Consider the following 15884-nt stretch of genomic DNA (forward strand, 5'->3'; position numbering starts at 1 on the left):
GAAAAAACCCTCATGAAATGATATATCAATTATAAAATTATTATGATTCTTTAACCCCTGATTCACTAAAATACTTCTACGGGTAAATCAATGGAAACAATGAATTAACAATAAGGTTAAATAAAGTTCTTTATGTCACATGACAAAATTGTGATTAGCTGTCATGGCTATTGGGGTTAGGGTAAACCCCATCACCCCCCATTATATCTGCCCCCCCAAGATAACTCCATTAGCATTTATCAATAGTGTGTTTCAAAGTCCATTATAAAAAGCACGTGGAGTTTACATACACGTAAATTATGTATTATTAATTACAGGTGATGTAATTTTCATAATTTCCTTTAAAAGCACTGGACTTTGAAGAGATTTATTTCAGGACATAGTTATAAGAGAAACATGTAAAGCCGAAGTGAATAGAAGATATTACTCTGTATTGCTGTAACACAGCCATGCTACTAAAGTTGTCATGCTGTATAATGTTTGCCATTATCTTTGGAAGACCAAGCTGGGAACTGTAAGATGGCATGCTAACCAGCTAAGTGCTTAAGTTGTTTCCACATATTGCACCATCTTGTTTACAATTTCATTTTACACCTTTGAGATGAATAAAACCTGATTATCTTAATTTTGCTCTTTCTGCCTGGGGAGAATAAAAAGAAACATAAATATAATGTTGCAAATTTTAAATTTTTAGAGCTCAGCATGCCATGGAATAAATTGTTTAAAATACCATTACTGAAAACCAGTGTTTTGCAAAGTAATGATCTTAAGAAATACAGAAAAATTAAAGGAAAGGAAAACAACACAGAGAACAGGTATATGTCACAGAGAGACAAACTGAAATTGTAATGTTCAATGAAACGCAGCATTTCAAGACCTAAAAACATTAATGTATTTTTTAAAAAAGTTTGGAAAAAGTAATGGAAGACACATTATTAAAAATTATGATGGTATACAGAAGACCCTCAACTGCTGACTGCTTAAGGTTAAGAGTAGAAACAGGAACAACTATCATTCCTGAATAGTCCCATATACTATGATTTTCCCAAGCATCTTTTACTGGGCTGAAGGCAGGACCAAGATAGGTCTTCTGCCTTATGCAGCACAGTATTTCTCTTGTTCTTGAGCTCTGAAAGAATATACAGATCTGCAAATATGTAGAAGGGTCCTTGGAAAAAATGTCAATCTGCTTTGTGACAAGCTCAAGATTTAGAGTCTCAGGAAAACAGAGCTACTGGGCTTTTGTTTTTTCTCTCCCTCTCCTCTACTATTTTTTGTCTCCTGATTTTTTTACCAATTTTCTCAACAGAGCGATCTCATTATATGACCTTAGACACAGTATTTAAACTGTGTCATTCAGTTATCCCTTGATAAAATGATTACTTTTTACCTTCAGCGCTCTGAAGTGTACAAATGAGAGATCCCCACATAAGCAGAATGTAGCAGTTTTACTGTTTAAGTGAAGTGATACTGAATATTAGAATTAAAAAAAGTTCCCCTTTCCCAACACAGAACATCAATGCAGCTTTCAGACACGCTCAGTCTTTGGTTTATTATCTTTAAACCAGTTTAACTCTCTGGATTATGTGCGCATTATTTTCAAATACCGTCCTTGCGTTTCCTTTAACCATTAGGATGCAGTAAACTGCCAAAAGCCAAGATTAATGGAGTGTGCCATCTCGTCACTTACTCAGGCTGAGTAGTAAACCTTTACAGCAGGAGGCAGAATTTCTGTTGAACTGCTGCTAAAGTGGAAATGGAGTCAACATATTTTAAATTTATTTCTCAGTCATCTGCTTTTATCTGATTTCAGGTTGTTACTTTCAGGAGAGGCTGGCTTTGAAGGAAGTCTTGACTACACTGGCCGAGTATGTGTCCTCTGGACATCCAACTGCTCTGAATGAAACTTCTTGGCAACTAAATCGCTAACACCACTGTAAGTCTTAGATTTATATCCAGTGCTGACAGCACTGAATAGATTTGGTGTACTGTATATTTCAGTGGCAGACATGAACAAGAGCATTTAACATGTCTCTTCTAAGCAACGTTTGGTTGCTTGTGTTTAAAATATTTGATTATTCTCCTGAACTAGACCTCTGACTACAATATGAGTTGCAATCATGAGATGGAGTATTAGTTTAATGCTTTATTGGCAGCTATTATTTTTTAAATAAATACGTGATCAGTTGGTCCTTCTCATCAACTAAATAAGGCACCTGCTTTGCAAGCACTATGCAGTCAAATCTTTCTGCATAAAAGCCAACAACTTCAAAGAGGGAATGTCAAGATGTTTGTATTTGTTTTCTTTTGCCAAAGTGTTAAATAGGTCATTTGTACTTTGACAGACAGGAGGAGGAAAAACACAGCCCTGTGGTATCAGAGGCCGCTGATAACTGGCCTCGGAGTGGCACTGGTGGCACTAATCACAACCTTTGGACCTGGCAGTTCAGCCAACTTTCAGTTCACCCCACTGTCTGTGCACCTAGCCTGTACTTTGTCAGTTCTTCTTTGGAGATGTCATGGCAGACAGTGTCCAAAGCACTTCTAAGGACAAGATAAACATCTACTCCTCCCCTTATCCACTCCACAAGTCACCTGATTACAGAAGGCTCTCAGGCTGACTAGGCACATTGTTCATAAATCCATGCTGACTGCTCCTAAACACATTCTTGTCCTTCATGTTTTTAGGAATGGTTTCCAGGGTTATTTGCTTCCCAGGGATCAAGGTGAGGCTGCTGGGCCTATCATGTCTAGGATTCTCCTTCTTGCCTATCTTGAAGAGTGACACTGGCTTTCTTCCAGACTGCAGAAACTTCCCCTGATACTTCAAAGCCAATCCAGAGTGGCCTCGCAATGCCATGGGCCAGCTTGCCCAGCACCTGTGGAGGCATCCTACCCAGCCCTCTGACCTGGAAGTGTCCAGTTTGTATAAACGGCTTCTAACCTGATCCTATCCACCACAGATAAGGCTTCCTTGCCAGAGGTGGAATTTCTTCGCAGACTTTCCCAGTGGTGTTACATTCCTGGGGCCATTTTTGCCAGGAAAGACTGGGGTGAAGACGACCTTCAGTACAACTTGACTCTTTCCATGCCCTTTATCACCAGGTCCCCCGCCCCACTCGGCAGCAGGTCCATATGTTCCCTAGCTATCTTTATGCTGATGTCCTCATACAAACCCATTTTTTGCCCTTCATGTCCCTCACCAGATTCAGTTCCAGATGGGTTTTGGCACTTCCTTTATCCCTGCATGCCCAAACAGTGGCTCTACAGTCAGTTGACAGTTCTATGCTTGTCTATTTCATCTTATATGTCTTAATAACACAAATTTATTTCACCAGGGCAACCTGGAGGATTTTCTTTAAAATTAGTTTTCCCTTCACATTGTGAGGAAAGAACCATGTAATGTACGGCATTGAGACGCTATACATTTAGCCATAAAATTATACTATTTATCAGTCTTTTTTCTAGGGATGACATTGGAATAAAAATAAAAAAGTAATTACAATTATTCAACTGTGTGAAACTACACAGCATCAAATGAAATGACTTAAGATGCTAAGTACAGAACACATTAATTTGTGTTAATGCAAAATGATATGTGTGGTTCTGAGCTTTGCTCACCTAATACAGATCAAGAAACCTCACATTTTTTAATAGGTCCTATAACTTCTATTCAAGAAAAATGTCCAGTCTTGAAATAAAGACTGTAATGCTGGATCAAGAACAACATCTGTAGATGAAAAGTATGCTAAGAAACATATTCTTTACCTTCCTTTATGGTTAAGCTAAAATTCACGTATTTAGTAGCCGGACCCTATACTCAATTCTCACACATTTATAAACTTCAAGACATAAAAGTACATAATTATTGATAGATTTTAGTAAATTTTTCTGGTTTAAAGACAGAACACAGCCCATCTTCTCTTTGCTTTATTTCCCTGATGTATAAAAAGGAGGGTATTCAGACAACATACAGTTATTAAATAATATAAGGAGATGTACTGAGAGCCTTGCAGAAGATACTGTACTCAAGGGGTTAGTGACCTTGAGTAGGCTATGTCTGCTACATCGGGCCTCATACGTAAGGCTTGAGAAGCCTGTGTGTTAGCATGGGTAGCTGCTGCAAGGGTATATGCCACAACGCTTGTAACAGACTGCACTGCACACTGCACACTGTTACGACAGAGGTAACATTGTGACCTGTCAGAAGATACATGGTTTTGTTTGTCAAACAAGATAAAAGCCGCCATCATATGGGAGGGAGAAGGAACCTCTCCATGGACAGGATCTGCACAGCATGCTGTGGGAAAATCCATCTGGAGTTTGTCTGATGCCATATGCATGCAGGGTACCCAGCGTCTGAAGAGATGTGAGATTTACTTGCTATTCCTCTTTTTACTCTACCTTAAAGCAGCTATTTTATTACACCATTTGTTGCTGGGCCTTTTATATTGACATCCAAAAAGAAACCTGCACCATGCCTCCCTCTCCCCCCACCTACTCAGTGCAGAACAGGGGAGAATCCATGTTTGAGGATATCTTACTTTTTTTTAAAAAAAAAAAAAAAAACAAACCACACACAGCTCCATAAATACCACTCTTCATGGCCCTTACATAGCTATTATATGCTTTTGTGCTCAGACCCAGCCTTTGATTATGAGTAGCTAATATAACACCCGAAAGCCTACTCTTCATCTTCGTTATTCATTTTGTGTGTTGGCTGAACAGTAATAGGATGCACATTTTTCAGTAAACTCTGTCCTTAGTAATTCATGAAATTCTGCAGCGGACAGTAACAGCAGTACAGATTCTTATCCTCTTTGGATGAAAACAACAACTGCAAAAACCCATGGTATTTCTGTTACTAAATGAATAACAGGGTACTACAATGTCACTTTCCAAATAAATTCTTTATCCTACTCCTTATCACATTGGTAATAAATGTCATTACATTCACCTTTCTGTCTCAACAGCCAATGGTAGAGCTTTCAACTGTGTCAACTACAGTGTTCTTCCTCCCTGCTTTTCTTTTTCTCAAACATTTAAGGCATAAGAATTGGAAATAAAGTATGTGTGTGTATATATATATGTACATAGATATTTTGCTAAGAATGACATTCAGTGAATTTGGAGATTAGATTTAGCTCTTCTGCTCCCTTTTGGCCATATAATTACATGTTCACATTATCAGTAATCAGTACAGAATACTATATATATCCGAAGAAAAACAAGATCAGGGCAATAAGATTCAGAAAATAAACCTGTTCTTGAAGTACAATACTTCATTTTCTTCCAGAAACAGTTTTCCGTCCATCACATGCATCAGTGGTCATTATGCAAGAAGATGTTGAATGCACTTTTAAAATATTTTAACTTTTAAAAACTTTTCTTTTAAATTAAAAACTGACATTCTTTTGCAACGATTTTATGTATGTGTGGTTAAATAATCTGAAATTTTCCTTTCTTTTCTTCTAGCATTATGTATGATGAAAATAAAATAATAAATTTCCATAAAATGTTATTTTGTGGCACTGGCACTCAAAAAAAGTGAATATCCAATAAAACTTTAACACCTGAGAAGTTTCCTAGCTTTCTGCACTAAAAGAAAAATCCAGTTTAAAATGGTTTTAAGAAGAGGGAAAAACAGCAGAAAGCCATCTTTTCTGCATTCTGTATTATTCTGATAAATGGGGTGGGGTGGGGTGGGGTGTTGGAACCATTGACATCTTCTGAATGCAAATAATGATTTTTCATTAATATAGAACCACTGTTGTGGGCTCCGGGTTTTGTCTCAACGAAACAGAAGCCTTGTGTTTAAAATTATGGAAATATTTACCTGAATTTCTCTAAGAAGGTAACAGCTGATAAATAACAGTCAACAGGTTTATATCAGCTCATTATGCTAGACTTTGCACCACCACATCAGAAACCACTGTCCCTTTCCAAGCCTTCAATCTCATAATGGCAAGAGGTCACAAGCAGATGTAATAGAAAATAGGACAATGAAGAAGATGCAATAAGGCCAAATGGCAAAAGCGTGGAATTCAATGTTATTTTTCACAATTATGCCACCGTAATCTGCTATACTTCTAATTGTACAAAAAAGTAATTTCAAGTTTGAAGGGATGTTCTCTGCTTACTTCATTGATGGCCACGAACACTGTCCTCACTAATCATATACACATCATAAAGAGAATGTATCTTACTCTTTTTTCCAGTATCTCTAATGTATAAACACATGTCTTTATGTTACAGGGTAAATCTATACCATCATTACTATCTGGTTGCTGAGCCACACAAGGTTTTAATTATCGTTTTTATTTTAAAAAATAATAGTGCTAAAAGTGAGGATGAGATTAAGGTGATTTACTTTTTGCTCAACTTCTACTATCAAGCAGACTGGAAACATATATGCACATATCTGCTTTTAATTTTATTCTTATTTCATAAGAAATTCAGATTTGTTGGTTTTATATACAAATACCTATAAACCTTAATTTTTTAATGAAGCAAACTTTTTTCCTGAAGTTATCTGTTGCTTGCTTCAACAATTTGTGAAGTAATTATCCCAATACACATTCTATCAAAAATCCATTCTGTTCTTATGTGACATGCACTTTAATCTCATGTAAGATTAATACAATAACCAAATACCTGTTTTTATGACTCTTAAACTGTTGTTCAGAAGTTATATGTCAAAGTTAACTGCATTTGGTCAAATATGACCATGTTACCTTATTGTTCATTGATTTATTTTCTATAAATCTTTATAATTAATCATGCTGAAGTCCCTTCCCATAGCACATTAACTCAATCCAGTCTACACTAGCAGGAAGAAAAAATGGTTCATGAGCTGAATTTCTACCCTATAGATGGAAGTTTAAAGTCTTTGCCTCTGATGCTGTCAACAAATATAAACTTGTTTAGCTCTGCCATAAAATTAAATGCCAGCATAAATTATCTCTGAAGAAATTAGGTAAATAGGTACCATTCAGTATAAGATATGACAGGAAGCTTCTATTAACATTGCATAAAGGCTTTCAGAGAAAATTTAGGCCATAAATCACAGTCAAAAGGCTTTTAGTCTCATTCCAAGTTCTAGACAGTGGAGATGCCTGGTTGCTTATGATGGCCATAAAGCTGTCAAGTCAGTAGCATTCAGATCACATAATCCCTTGTTAGGTAATAGGTCTATGTTAGGTAATACACAAAAAAGGCACAGTTAGAAATAGATCTACTTAGTGGTATGGAACGGGTATATTATTTTTTAAATTTAATCACAAGACACAGTACATAAGGCAGATAATTTTAATCCTGCTTTTTGTGACTAGTTGGAATCTGTAGGAGAGGTTGCTTTGCAACACAAGAGTCCGTGATGGATGACCAAGAGTAAAAGCAACCAAATATTAAAATATCATCAAGTACTGTCAAATTGGTCTTGAAAATGCCTTAATAGCATTACTTGATAATTTTCTATCATGATAGTTTTCTCCCCAAGGTACACACGTATGCCTCAATAAATTTTAGAGAAATACTTAAGAAGTCATACTAATCAATAGTAAACTAAACTGCATTTTATAAAATGAAGTTTTGGAAAACATTAAGAGAATGAAAATATTCTAAAAACCAGAAAATGAAATAAACAACAATAAACCCACAACACTGTTTAAAGGGAACAGAACATGTTTTCATGATCTATGACTAGCTCGATAGGATTATGCTACATTGAAACTGAGAAGAAACCAAAGCAGAACTGATAAATATACCTGTCAAAGTCATTGAGAAAGAAGAAGAAAAAAAAAAAAAACCAATGGATTTTTAAAGTTACTTCACTTCCAAATATTTTACTAGTATATGAATTTTAAGTATCTGAAAATCACCCTGGAAATATTCCCTTGTCTTTGATGATCACTCTTTTTTATTTTCCTGATTTCTGAACTGCCAGATTTTCTTTTTTAGATCTATAGATTACACTGATGGTCTCTATTCCATTATTTCAATTAAATATTCCCATGCTACTATAATTTTTCCTTCCTATCCTTTTTTTAAGCTTATAAAATGATTTATTTATAGTCCTTAGCTATGCATTATATTCCACATTCAGCTAACTTTATTTTGACTAAAAAATGAAATTTGGACCAATTCCATTGGTCCTACTACTACCTGAATCTAACCTAAATAAATAAATTCCACAGATGGAAGTTGCCATTCCTTCTTCCTCTATTTGTGATTATTACTGTACTTTGTATCAAGAAAAAAGGCAGCAACATCTTGCCAACTCAATCTTCCTCATAAGTGTATTGTCAAGATACCATGTCAAATTATCTTTGGTCTATGTTTGAATTCTTCTGCTTCCCCATAGTGTTTCAACAAGATCAGGCTGATGATTTTCATTTGCCTTATGGCTTCAAGGAGTTGGGTTGATCCAAATCTGTGTTTGTGACTATCAAAGGTAGCCATCAACATAAATCTGCAGTGGGCCTGTCAGCTTGTGTGCTCATGCTTTAAATGCTGCTAAATCCAGTAGTATGGAGGAGAAAGCTATCAGTTACTAAAATGTTTGAAAATTCCTTAAAGTACATCTGCATGTACTGCAAGCTAGAAAATGAAAAGCCACCTTTATCAGTTACTGTAGAGATGCTGGAGTGCTAGAATGAGGATCCTGTTTACAAAAAGAGAGAAATATCAGTCCTCAAGAAAAGTAGCAGCTTTAGTTACAATTAACATTCCATTTTTGTGCTAACAGATGAAGTTCCAACAGCTTGACATTCCTTTACATCAATGTAGCAGCAAAGGACCCAGAAATCACCACAAATGATTGCTCAAGGTAGAAGTATTGTGATACCAGAATTATTCAAGGTTTAAATTGGACTGATATGAACGTTTTTTCTTAATGTTCCATTGAGAATATACCTCTATAAATATTTTTCCTTATTTTCACAGAAGCAGGATAATAATTAAAAGAAGAGGCTGATTAAATACTTTCTACCTTACAAAGGAACCACAAAGAGGGTAAATGATGTGTAGTCAAGACAAACATTTAAAATAAAAAGGTTCAAATGAAGGACATAAAAATACTTGCTAAAAGTTGTTTCAGATGTTTGGTCTGGTGCTATTGTTTTGAATAATTTTCAGACTATATCATGAAGTTCAAGAGGAGTACTGCTACATATGCCCCTAGAAGCTCCCCCACTCCTTGGAACTTGGTAACTTGAGTAGCCGCAGGTTAGACTGAAGTGTATATCCCAGACAAAAGAATAGACAACACTCGCACAGAATTCAATTCAGTAAGAAATCAAAGGAAATGAATATGATTATAGGTCAGCTAATACATTCTAGCAGAAACCAGGTCACCCCAAACAAACCTGATTATATTCTTTAGATGCAATTAGAAGTTTGGAATGTAAAAATCCATACAGATGTAACTCGGAATTTTGCTAAACATCTGATTTGTTAACACAGAATATTCTGATTAAACAAGTTATACTATAGTAGTAAAGTACATGTTAATTGAATAAAAACTGCCAAATTGATTAATCTGAAAAAGTAGCTTTCATTGTTAAATCATTAGTAAAGGTCAAGACAACAGTGCTGGAATGTGTCCAGAGCAATGGATAGTGAGTTGTCTAAACATTTTCATCAATGATCTGTAAACAAACGTAAAATAATTTCCTAAGAAGCCTGCAAATCACCTGTTATGATAAATGCCAGTTTCAAAAAGTTGTTTCAATTACTTTTTCAAGTACATTGCTAAAATGATTACATTTTGATACAGCCAAATGTAAATTTAGACATCTAGGGAAACATAATACAGTTGATGTTTCCAGTGGGGGGCTGAGAATGTGGGAAGGCACAGGATTTGGAAAGTGAGGCCTGATAGGATATAGGGCAGGTGGTATATAAACATAAACTTCCACTGCTGATACTGCTGGAAAAAAATGGCAAGGGATCAGTGGACATGGAAGTAAAATGTTACCAAAATTCTATTTTTTTCTCCAGAACATTAAAGATTCAAATAATAAATTTCCTTCTGCAAAGAGCCGTTCCCGTTTTTCAAGAAAACCATACCAAAATCAATTACAATCCTCCAGGCAAGGAGACCGTCTGAGTCCTATGGTAACCATCTTATTATGAGAAACATCTACTTAGTGCATCTGAGAGTAAATAATCAATATTTAATGATGGTATATTCATAGGGCAAGAATTCTTGAGGTCAATTTATTGGGGAAAAACTGAGAATCAAAGGAAGAAACTGAGGGAAAAACTGGCTTCAATATGAAAACTAAACATTATTCCACATTACTGAAACTGGTTAATTAGTAAAGCAAAATACAAAGAGAAACAAGGGATTCTCTGACTCTTTGTCTTTCTAACTCAAGCAGATACATTTCTGGGAGGATACAATTCAGACAAACAAGGCATTAAATCTGTACTGAGGCAGAGCAGGATGCAATCTTGTGAAATTGAGAAGATAGCGTTAGATGAAATGGTTGCATCATGCTTAAATCTATGAATCCATTAAATATATGTTCTGAAAAATCAAGCTACATTGGAATGAAACTAAAACCAGATTTTAAACTGCTAGTTGTATTATAAATGTGATTACGCCAGAGGCTCCTTCCAGCACAGCTGAATTCAGGTATTATTAGGGGATCATGACAGTAGGGGAGACTCTGCTGTCTTCAATGAGCTTTAGAGCAGGTTGTTAATCCCCAGAATGTTTTCACCAGTCACAGCAGGGGTTATCCAGCTATCACCCAGACCAGCTAGCTCATTCTTGATGGCTTTAACTGCAAAATTGAGGGAAAATGTAATTCACAGCACAAAAAGTTTCCAGTCTCTAGAGAACAGTTTTTAAAACAACACAGTTTTTGCATTCAGAAATATTTTAGATGCTCCTGTTGTAAGAGTAGGATATACAGATCTATTCACTGTATATGCTGCATGGCTCTTGTCAACTATCAAACTCATGATACTTTAAAATGAATGTTCTGAAAAGGTACATAAGGAGCCAAAAAGGCACAAGAATTACAGAGGTAATTATTTTTTTTTTCCTCTTTATTAATTTAAGATGCTAATTAATACAGAAAAGATAAATAATCTAGTGGGAAAAGCAAATAAATGTTTTACATCTGTATAAAATATCATAATGATCATAAGTAGTTTCCAGTTACAGGAGAACATTTTCTTGAAACATTTACTTTCATCTTAAGGCTAAATCTTCTCAGATTAAAATATAGATTTTCCAACAGATTTTACAAAATCTAGAAGTTCTCAGGCAAGGGCCCTGTTGAGAAGAAGGTAGGAGAACAAAGACCATATGAAATGTATGCACACCAGGAAGAACATTAATGAGAGAACTGGGCTTGTGCAGCCTGGAGAGCAGGCAGCTTTGGGAGCACCTAATAGCAACCTCCCAATGCCTACAGAGGTTCTCAAGAAGACAGTCAGGCTCTCCACAACTGGCTCTGCAGCGACTGCTATTAGAAAAAGCAGACAGCCTTTCACACACACAAGACCTTCAGGTCTGACACAGAAGCAGAATACTTCAAAGCCTAAAGAAGAATTACTGAGCATTTAAATAGTAAAACTGCATTTAGACACATAGATCAGGGAAATCAACTACTGACAGAGGTGGTCAAAATGATACATGAACAACTAGATAAATAAATGTTATCAAAATTATCTCACACTACAGACTGTTCCTACCTAAAAACCTTCTTTTGACTAATTCTTTTCACACTTGCAGATTTTCCTTTAATATACATTTACACTCCAATATGCTTTATTTCTTAAAAAGGCAAGTTAAATACAATGTTCCACCTACTAGAACAGTAGAAAGTTCAGTTTCTCAGATATCACTCTTATTTATTCTGATTGGTACTAGAAGTGGTGGTGTTGTCCACATGGATGAAAAAGGAGCAGCAGTATAAGACATACACTGCCACTGTGTGATCACAAAAATGTAATGACATTAAAGTGACTAGATACTCCTGGATGCAATTCCACATCTTATATAGAGGATTATTATGTATCTTTTAAGGATCACTTTGCCCTTGTGCTCCTATCCCTTTTCCTTCCACCCTCTCTCCTGCAGTGTTTAAATGGTCTCAGTAACCTGTCCTCTTTCACCTGCTGCTACCTGTGTCCTCCCTTTCTTCCTCACATTATTGGCCTCTTCCATTGCCCCTCTCCCCAGGTCTCTTTAACTTCTTCAATTTACTCAGCCTTATTCCTCCTTACCTACCTTTCCTTGGATGCTACTTGGAGGACCACTCAAAGAGCCAAGAATAGCCAAGAGCGTAAGAAGAAAATTATCCTCACTTTCACATCTATGTAAGTCCATAGAGCAAAGAAAAAGCAGATACATTGAGAATCTGCTCTATTCTGGTAATCCTAAAGCCTGGGTCTACTGAGTGCAAATAGTATCTTCAGAACTCTACTGAACTTCCAAGAAGTGTCACCCCACTGTATAGATCAGTGACTGCTTGGAGATTTTTACTGTGTCAAACACATTATTTTTGTGGCCATATGTTCTAGTTAGAATCTCACTGCATGAACCATCAATACCAAGTCCCAGAGTGTGATGTACAAATCTTTCAATAAAATGGCGTAGCATTTTTTAACATGAGTGAAATCATGTTTTCTTCCTAACATCTCTTTTAGGACTGACCACAGTATATTAGCAGAAAAATTAAAAACTAAAAGCAATAAAAAACCCTGTTGTTTGAGACAGCCAGCACTAAAAGAATGCTTCAGTCTAAATGGTCAACATCTGAGGAATTAAACAGAATCTGATAATAGACAGGACCAGATGCTTATCACTTGTACTTGTGAAAGTATTTATATAGGTAATATAAACTAAAAATTTCCATTACAACTTCAAAAATCTAGCAAAAAGTGTGCATGTGTTTGGACACGTTAAGAATATCAAATTTAGCTACAGAATGAGTTAACTGGTAAAAGACAATGCTGAACCTAAGGTATTTTAAAGAAAATTTAATTCCTCTCACCTGAGACAATGCCAAAATGAAAGCATAAGCATGTTTTCAGAAGTTTTATTTTTAGTGCACACTGGAAAAGGCTGACATGTTAATAAGAGGTCAAACTATTCTTGAGTCTGTCATCCACTATTAAAAATTGTACTTAAGTGTGATAGAACGATGGTTCAGTGTTCAGTGCTGGCATCTACTGAACAGATCTGGATGAGAAAGCACTTTTACAGTATTTTCCATTCACTTCTATGTCAAATTACCACCTTGATGATAAATCATTACCATTAAAATATGTTGATTTTTCATGGGAACTGGAATTCAAATTTCTGAAACTGCAAACTTCAAAATAAACAATGTCCTGACAACCCTAAGTCATAATCTACATTACATATTTTTAACTTTGCTATTAGCATCACACTTCCCACAGTGTGTTCGGTATAGGTTTGCCATTCACTCTCTTTTCTGTTTGTAATACAGACAGATGCATCAGATGCCTCTAATCAATGCTGTGAATTTTGGAAAGCTAGCAATCTGCTAACACTTTTAGCCACACAGGTGAAAGAAAGCTTCACTTATTATTTAACAATCTATTTATCCATAATGTCACTAGTTTTATTTTAGGTAGAGGTGCCAGAAAATATAAGCTTTTCTCTTAGGAGCTGTTTATACCACCTGTTCCCAAAGGAACGAGCTAGTCATGCCCTTTTTACTACATATATTAAAGTTTTCTCAAAGCACTGTGCTGAGTTTTCTGCATAACAAATTTGGGATGTGTTGAAAATGAAATTCCGCTGATAACTACCAAAAATTTAGCTTATCATGCAAAGTAGCATTAAAACCCAAAAGCATTTGTATGCATATAAACAATGGGTCAGATAAGTACAAAAGAGAACGTTTCCTTTGACTATTAAAATTTCTAGAAAATAAAATCCATACACTGGTAAAGACGGAACCACGTCCCGAATTCATTAGGTGGCTTAAAAAATGACTATCAGGCTCAGTGCAGTGCAATTGTAGTTTACATTTTTGAGCTCCACTGCAGAAGTTCTCACTACCTTCTCAATAGCCAATCAACTCAATGTTCTGAAATGCTTTTGTTTTGCTATGATTTCTACCTTATGTAACACATAAAAAGTATACAAATTCAGATTAACTGACAAGCTAGTGAGAATGTGTTCTACTTTCGTTCAAAGCAATATCCTAAGAATTCCAAAAGGGAGTACTTCAGTAAGGAGAGGGGGAGGAATAAAAAATTATAAAGGTAAACACATCTGCTTTATTCTCTTAAAGGAGGATAAAAGCAAAATTATTTTTAAAAATGTCACCTATGACAGGCATATTCTATATCAGATCATATGAAATCACATTTACATCACCAGAGACTATCTTTAGAGTGTAACTTGTGTGACCGAATCAGCAGGTTTTAAATTAAAGTAGTAGTAGTACTGTGTTTAAAATGTGTAGGTGGGGGAACAAAAGCCTGCAATCCTATCCATATGGTTTTACCTGTGTCATTTTCTTCCCTAATAATCCCTAATCCGCTGCATGAACTCATGTTCTGGGAGAAATATAAAAACAAGCAGAGAAGAGTTAATAATAAAGACCTTCTCTTAATCTCAGTTTTCTAATGCTAGCAACTCCTCCCTGTCAAGGGGCTTTTTTTAAAACAGAAGCATTTTTTTTTAAATTGCTTGTATGAAAATTTGTACCTATGAAGGCAGTTGATTCATGTAGTTGTGATAATGATATTGATAGTAACTACTTTTTTTTTATTAGTATCTAGCTTAATCTTCTTGCATGTACAGAAATAGGTTTCTGTGCCAAAGCAAGCAAATCAGAGTATCAAAGTAAGCATCTCATGTAAATAGCTATTGCACCTATATTTGAATAATGTAATTATGCAGCTATGGACTATATATGTATTCACAAATCCACCAATTTTTAAGAAACCATGTCCAGACATCAGGGAACACAATGGTAAAGTTCTTCCTTTCAATACACACCACAGAACTTGAAGAGTAAATGACTTCTATAGGAAGAAATTAAGACTATGTCTTTTGGATTGTCTTAGAAGTAACTGGGTTTATATTACGTCTTCCTTCATTCACATCTTTCATGACACTGAGGGTCATCATAACTTACTGCCAGTAGATTTTAAAGCACTTGTTGCAAGTGGTGCTCATTCCATAGCATGTGATTTTACAAATCCTGTAGTTAGCTGATCTAAAATTACTGTATCACATTACAATTCCTGAAAACAGGATTTTGCATAGGTGTGGCTATTTCTGCATAATTGCCACAGATCAGTTCTTTAGAGGATACGACAATTAGGTAACTAAAAATCTTGGAAACTGGACAGGTGTATATAAATGTCTTCTTGTTAAGGGTAAACAAATCTTAACCAAACATAAACAAATTCTAGTTTTGTAATTTGGCAAAATTCACAGTTTTCACAGACTGCAGAAGGCAAATGGAGGTGACCAAGCTACTTCGTATCACCGGATTACTAGAAATTCAGCATGATCAAACAATTTATTTATCCTCAGCTGCCTTCTCAGAATGTCTGAGGAGTCATTTTCATGACAGTTAAAAAAAACAAGTTAAGACTTTTGAAATGACAGTTATAATTAGTATTACTGAAAACAGCTAAGTAAAGATATTGACATTTGGATTATAAAATTTTCCTGCATGGAAGACTTCCTCTGAAGCGTTTAAAGCTTAATAAACCCCTGAACTCAGTATCTTGTCACAGGAAGTGTCAGGCAGGTTTCCAGCGCTACTAATTCTGCCTCTGGTATCTTCCGTCAAGTACTTGGCACTGTTGAATAAGCTTCTAGATGAACGGGAATGCCTTAAGTTAATGCAATCAGACTCAATAGTAAAAATAAC

General features: G+C 35.6%; 1 protein-coding gene across 4 annotated transcripts in view; it reads right to left on the reverse strand.

Moving 5' to 3' along the window:
* FSTL5 (follistatin like 5) overlaps nucleotides 1-15884 on the reverse strand; it is a 324611-nt gene that overhangs the window by 56193 nt on the left and 252534 nt on the right. The window lies entirely within an intron of this gene.

This window comes from Falco punctatus (assembly GCF_963210335.1).
Source record: "Falco punctatus genome assembly, chromosome: 1".
In the NCBI taxonomy this organism is placed as follows: Eukaryota; Metazoa; Chordata; class Aves; order Falconiformes; family Falconidae; genus Falco; species Falco punctatus.